General features: G+C 39.9%; 1 protein-coding gene across 1 annotated transcript in view; it reads right to left on the reverse strand.

Moving 5' to 3' along the window:
• Positions 1-7,702, reverse strand: part of magi1a (membrane associated guanylate kinase, WW and PDZ domain containing 1a) — a 150,506-nt gene that overhangs the window by 113,247 nt on the left and 29,557 nt on the right. The window lies entirely within an intron of this gene.

A 7,702-nucleotide genomic window follows, 5' to 3' on the forward strand; every position in this document is an offset into this window, starting at 1 on the left:
GGAGGTCCACGGGGCGATGGTAATTGGCCCCCTGCCAGAACAGAGAGTTGATGGTGGCGTCATCTAAAAATCCTGCATACATTACATACTCCTCTTTTTGCCGGAAATGCCTTCTTTTTGGGCCTAAAAAATGTGTCCGGCATTTTTTTATAGATTTTTAAATTACCCAAAATTTCCGGGATTCATCTTTTGCTTTCTACAGTCGCCAATCATTATTTGCATTTTTGTATTAGAGCCCTGCGAGGGACTGTTTTCTGAATCCCGCTCCCGCTGAATTTCTGACCATTACCTGATCCTGCAGACATTCTAACATCACATAGAATTTTCGCGCATCAGGGAGCCGCTATCAATATGCAGAGTATAATCTCTTTTGAATGAGCGTTCGCTGTTCACTTTCGATTTAGTGATCACGCACGCTCTGTGTAAAGGAAGCACATCTTATGCGATAGGATATTTTTCAATGAGCTCAGGATCTGTTGGAGCAGATCGGTCATCTCTCCTCTCAACCCGTGATCAGTGAAATCGGACTTCTGCAGCTCGTATGTGTTGGATGCAGGGTTGTCAAGTCCGCGTTTCGTCCATTGAATTGGGCAACTTTCTAACTGTTAGATGTTCAAAGCAGCATGTAATATCACCATAAAGGCTGGAATACAGTACACAACTTTTACCCCGATTTACAGTCTGGAGAAGTTCACGCAATAGTTGCCGAAAGTAAGAGCCAGTCTGCAGATTTGAGTCGACAGATTTAATTGAAAATCGCGTAGTGTACGATGGTTAGACTCCCAATTTTTTAGCTTCAGACTTTGATTTCATCCAGTCAGAGGATATCAAACATGTTTGATATTTTCAGCCGATTTTGAACCACATATTGTTTTCATTTGTCATGCATTTGCAACAAGGCGCACACTTCTGCATGAGTTTGTTGTTATAGTGTATGCCCAGTTTTTCCTTTGTGACGGTTTCGTTTTCGACCATCATCGTTTTAATCATACGCTAGATTTAATTATATCGCATGGAATTGATCTTACTGATATAGATATCGTACCTCAAAGTGATGTTACTGACTATTTCCTTGTGTCGTGACAACAGTAATACCCCTTCTCTCTCAAGAAAGAAATTCGTAGTCTTGAGCGCAAATGGAGAAAAACTAACTTGGAAGTTTTTAGAATTGCGTGGAAAAACAGTATGTCCAGCTATAGACAGGCTCTAAAAGCTGCCAGGGCCGAGCATATCCACAAACTCATAGAAAATAACCAAAACAATCCAAGGTTTTTATTTAGCACAGTGGCTAGATTAACAAATAGCCAGATGCCACCCGATCTAAATATTCCCTCACAGTTTAATAGTAATGACTTTATGAATTTCTTCACTGATAAAATAGATAACATTAGAAATACAATAACAAATGTAGATTCTACAGTGTATAATACTTCAGCTTCATTCATCGCACAAAAAGATAAACTGCAGTGCTTTACAACTATAGGACAGGAAGAGCCAAATAAACTTATCACTGCAACTAAACCAACAACATGCCTGTTAGATCCTGTACCCACTAAATTACTGAAAGAGTTGTTACCTGTAGCAGAAGAACCGCTTCTCAATATTATTAACTCGTCGTTGTCTTTAGGTCACGTCCCAAAACCATTCAAGCTGTGCTCAATTGTGCTCCTTCCTGCAAAAAAATGATCCCTATGAAGAATTTAAGAATTTCATCAGGCCCCACCATAGCACAGAAACTGCACTTGTTAAAATTACAAATGACTGTATCTCATTGCTAGTTTTCTAGTTTTATAGTGCTGCGTTCGACACTATAGATCATGACATACTCATAGATCGATTACAAAACTATACAGGTATTCAAGGGCAGGCTTTAAGATGGTTTAGATCCTACCTGTCCGATCGCTACCACACGGAAGCACCAATCATCTTTCAAAGTCTTTTTGAACTTGTAGCAGTAGATTATTAAAGTTAAACTTAACAAGATTTTGAGTTTAGTGGGAAAAATTCACTTTTGGCTAGATTTAGTTTATAGCCTGAAATAAAAAATAAAGCCAAATGATTGTAAAGTATTAAAGGGGTCATATGATGCAGCAAAAAAAAAAAAAAAAGTTTCACTTTCACAACAAAGCACACAGCGCCTTCACGACATGGCGGGGGCAACAACAATACTACAGTGAGAATAAAAGTTGTGTCTTCTTTCTTTGCGTGAACATTTGGGCGGCGTTATGCAAATCTTCCCAGATTGTGACGTAGGTATGTGGGGACGTGTTAGAACGAGCCGATTTAGGTAGGCGTGGCTGACTCTTAACTTTTATAAAGAATATTTCTGAAGTCTTTGCAACTTTACAGATCTTCTTTATGCACCAAGAGCTTGTAACACTCCAAAGAGAAAGGAAAAATTGAAATTGCATCATATGACCCCTTTAAGAACCACAGGACCTGACACAGTAAAATCTGAAATATAAAGAATATTAACTGCGTACAGTGAGACCTTCTGTTCTATACCTATTCTCGTTATTCCTTTTATTAACGGGTTAACTTTTAAAGCAGCGGAAAGAGGTTTGATGGCTATAGCAAAAAGAAGTGGACTTGAGTGGGTCTGTGAAGGTTAAAGTATTCAGAGCGAGTATTATTAGTTCTAACTGAGGCCCGGGGAGTTTTACCCATGAAATGAATTTTTCACCAAAACCAAATTTCTTTAAAGCATAAAAAAGGTATCCCCATTCTACCCGATCAAATGCTTTTTCAGCATCTAGTGATATTACAGCTTCTGGGGTAGAAGGGGAAGAAGAATTGTACACCACGTTACGTAATCACCTAATATTAAAAAAAGTATGTCTACTCTTAATAAAACCAGTCTGATCTGGAGATATAATTGATGGTAATACAGATTCCAGTCGCATTGATAACAGTTTTGATAACTTGTTGCATGAAGCAAACTACTGAGCCGATATGAGGAGCATTCCAGAGAGTCTTTATTCTTTTTTAGGATCAAGGAGACTGAGGCTTGATTAAGTGTTTGAGGAAGTTTTAGTGACTTAAATGATTCATTATACATTTCTATTAATATGGGAGCCAATTTGTTCACTTCTTATAAAATTCCACTGGATGCCCATCTGGTCCAGGGCATTTACCACACTGTAAAGAGTATGCAGCTTGGGTGAGTTCCACTATATTAATGGCTGCTTCAATTTGATCAACTGAATCAGAATTAACTGTCAGGATATAAAGGGTGCTAAAAAAGTGATCAAAATCATAGGAGTTGGCAGTTTGCTCAGATGCATAAAGCGAAGTATAGTAGTCCTTAAAGTGATTGTTAATTAATGTGGGATGTGTTGTTATCCCTGAAGGTGTTCGGATATGGTGGGTTAAGGTTTAAGTTTGATTCTTGCCGTAGTTCTAAGGTTACCAGACTACCTGCTTTGTCACCCTCTTCATAATACCTAGACTTAGTTCTAAGTAGTACATTTTCTGCATGACTTGTTGAAAGAATATAAAATTCTGCCTGTAATGACTGGTGTTCCTTATAAATATCTGAAGATGGGGTGACCACATGTATATTATCTAATTGCGTTCTAATTGAGTGATTTTCTCTGTTATTTCGGAACGCCTCTTTTTTGTTTAACTTTGTCTTGTGACTAATATATGAACTGATTACTCCCCTGAGGAATGCCTTCAAAGCCTCCCAAAAAAGAGATGCAGATATCTCTGGACTTCTATTTGTGGATATAAAAAAGTCTATTTTATTAGAGACAAATTCCACAAAGCTTTGGGCTAACAACATACACGAGTATTCAGCTGCCATAATGGATGTGTACCATATCGAGCCCCTCAAAGTAAAAATTCATGGTTATTGGTGCACGGTCTGATATTACAATAGCATTATAATCACATGATTCTACTGACTGAATAAGTCTATTATCTATTAGAAAATAATCAATGCGTGTGAATGTTTGGTGAACATGGGAAAAGAAAGAGAATGCTTTACCATGTGGATAAAAAAAAAACCCGCCAGGGATCTGAAACTGAAAACTTAAAAGATTGAATTGCATGTGCAGATTTTGAGGGTGAATTACGTTTGAGAGATGAACGGTCAAGATCTGGGTTAATCCAACTATTGAAATCCCCTCCCAAAATAAGAAAATATGAAGATATATCTGCCCGGTCCATCATAAACATTAAATGTTTCACTAGAATGACAATAGAAGAACCATTAATAATAAAAATATAAATTAAAAAAACAATGTTTAACACTTAACCAACTTAATAATTTAAGTGCATTTATTTATACTTAATAAATCATCAATAATAGAAGGTCAGTATTACAAATAAGCATAATGGTATCCAGTAAAGGTACTCAGGTCAGACCTAGGCCAATATGAACTATGTATCAATACCTATAGTTTCTGTAGACTTCACGTTTTTGCGAATGAAGTCCAGTGCCGCAGACAGTTCCACAAACTTATGTGAAACTTCATCAGCTGTAGTGATTCTCAACACCACAGGGAAGAATAAGCCAACCTGAGTCCAGGACCTGAGTCCATCTCTGAATGCAGACCGTTTCTTAGCCACCGCCGTAGTTTAGTCAGCAAAAAGAGACAATCTCTTTCCATTGTAATTGAGAGGAGAGAGTTCCGCAGCCCTTTGAAAAATCTCAGTACGAATGTAGAAGTCATGCACTCTAATGATAAGAGGGTGATCGGACGGTGTGCGCGATCCAGCAGTGGCTTATCCTGAAGCCCTAACACCTCCTGCAAAAGTTGGGCAACACATTCAGATGGACGGGAACCCTCGCTGACCTCAGGAAGATCCACCAGAAGAATATTATTTCTCCTAGAACGACCCTTCAAATCTTCGCACGTAGCATCCAGATGAGTTAAGCGATCATTGAGAGATGAAATCAAATTCTCCAGTTCCGTTATGCAATCGCTATATCATAAGAAGAACGCTCCAGTTCTTTGATGGCAACGTTACTAGTGTTGGACTCAATCATCTGTTGTAAAGGTTCCAATCTGCCTTTAACATCTGATCGCACTGTGAAAATCTCAGAGTGCAAGTCAGTAGATAATGAGTCTATTTTATGACACATCTCATTCTTGACAGAGTCCAGCATCGTCTGAAGACAACCGATATTCCCAGATGCTTACCACTTATGATTAATGCAAGTGTAGTCTTAGAGTCTTTGAAGCTAGTTTTGAATAATTTTACGAGAAAAAAAAAAACATGTATCTTGCTTCAAAGCATCTTTATTAATACTTACTATGCATTACTTAACCAAACCCCAGCAGCGTAACAGCAAGTCCCTTGAATGCAACTGAAGACGCTTTTAAGTGACAATTCAGTTCTCTGTCAACTCAAGATTTTACCCCGAGTTCATGGATTGCATGAACATAAAAGTGTGACATCAGTAGCAAACAACCAATCATGTCTTGAAACAGAGAAACGCTAGTTACAAATGTAACTGTGGAAGACCGCCAGAGGCAGTGCTGAAAGCACTAGTGGAAAACCCCCTCATGCTCGCACTTGACCCGACCGAGAACAGAATAACAGAGTTCTCACCTTGTGACTCATGCAGTGTCTGGAGCTATAATAACCCCTTAATCATCTTGACCTCTAGATCATTCTCATGATACAGAGTGTCCAAAAACTCTGGCGGTCTTCCACTTAGTCATTGAACCATAGTTACATTTGTAACTAGCATTCTATTTCTTTTTGCTCCAGACGGACACTACTGAATCCATTACTCCAGTGCAAACAGGAAGCACTCACTGTTAAGGCATGAAGTTTACTTACGCACATCGCTGTTGTAATGGCCAAGAGAAATGTGGTCTTAAGTGACTGCCATTTAATATCAGACTCTGATATTGGCTCAAATGGGGGCTGACACAGGGAATCAAGAACAATATTCAAATCCCATGCGAACTCCGCACACCACGTGGAGAAAACATTTAACGATTATCTCCTTTCAGGAAGGCAACAATTAACTGTTCAGACCCAAGAAAAGAATTACTAAACTGAGATCGATGAGTCGCTAAAGCCAGGGCTAGCTGGGGCCACACCCACAGTTTCAATCATTCTGGATGTGGGTGCCAAACTTTCCCCTCCTAACTGGCTCAGTAGGTCTGGTCTGCTGGGCAGAAGACAAGGTTTTCCTACTGTCAGTGTGAGAAGAATCTGAAACCATGGATTGCAGGCCAATGTGGAGCCACTAGCAGCAGACGATGGCCACATCCGTGCACTTGACATAGTCCTCCAAATCAGTGGTAACGAGGGGAAAGCATACAGGATCATGTTTGGGCAATTGTGGGCTAGGGCATCCAGACCCAGAGAGCCTGGTTTGTCCCATAGGGAAAACAAATGAGGGCAGTGAGACATTTGACTCTCCGCAAACATGTCTACCGTTGCAGTCCCCATACATCCTCCATATCGTCTGCCGCCTTTCGCGTGGTAGAGTCTAATCTCTCTGCGACACCCTGCCTGATTGAATCGGCCTGGTAGATATACTGCCTGGATAGAAAGCACGTTGGTCTGAGCTCAGACAAGCAATTTGCAAGCCACCTGAAGTGCACTCCAAGATCTTGTACCTCCTTGATGATTGATATAAATATCAATCATTCTGTTGTCTGTGCGCAACAGAACATGTTTTTCCCTGAGAACAGTCTGTACAGATTGTGTCAAAGCAACTGTACAGCATTAATTAGGATAATATTGTGTCAGTAATGCAAAATGATAATAGTACACTAAATTTTCAGTTAAAGGCAGTTCATCATTGAATTCAGTGATGTCATCATCCAGCTCAGTTCAGTTTAAATAGTATCTGTGCAATCAAGTCGACAATATCGCTGGAAATTAAGTGTCCCCAACTAAGGAGAGTTGAAACCCCTCTGCACTCCCCCCACTCACCATCATGGACAGCACTGTGACTGCAGTGGAGTCATTCAGGTTCCTGGGCACCAAAATCTCTCAGGACCTGAAGTGTGACACTCACATTGACTCCATTGTGAAAAAGGCCCAGCAGAGGTTGTACTTCCTTCGCCAGCTGAGGAAGTTCAACCTGCCACAGGAGCTGCTGAAACAGTTCTACTCCGCCATTATTGAATCTGTCCTCTGCACTTCAATAACTGTCTGGTTCAGCTCAGCTACCAAATCTGACCTCAGAAGATTTCAGAGGGTAGTCCGGACTGCTGAGCGAATCATTGGTACAACCCTCCCTTCTCTCCAAGAACTGTACTCGTCCAGAGTGAGCAAAAGGGCTGGCAGAATCACTCTGGACCCCTCACATCCAGCACACTCCCTCTTTGAACTGTTGCCATCTGGTCGACGCTACAGAGCTCTGATCACCAGAACGACCAGACACAGGAACAGTTTTTTCCCTCAGGCCATCCATCTCATGAACACTTGACAATAACTGTGGAACACACACTATTTATTCACTCATACACTTATTTATCTAACACACACACTCAGTCTACATTTCAATTTGCACATAATATACCTGTACATACAACTGTCTATTGTTATATACCTGTACATACAATTGTCGATTTGTATATTTTTATTCCTTATTTACTTGTTCTATTTTTCTATTTTTTATTATCTGTGTTTTTGTTCTGTCACTGTCATTCTGTTACACTGTGGAGCTTCTGTCATGAAAACAAATTCCTCGCATGTGTAAACATACCTGGCAATAAAAACTCATTCT

Source organism: Sinocyclocheilus grahami, unplaced genomic scaffold, assembly GCF_001515645.1.
Source record: "Sinocyclocheilus grahami isolate Dianchi unplaced genomic scaffold, SAMN03320097.WGS_v1.1 scaffold1000.1, whole genome shotgun sequence".
Lineage (NCBI taxonomy): Eukaryota > Metazoa > Chordata > Actinopteri > Cypriniformes > Cyprinidae > Sinocyclocheilus > Sinocyclocheilus grahami.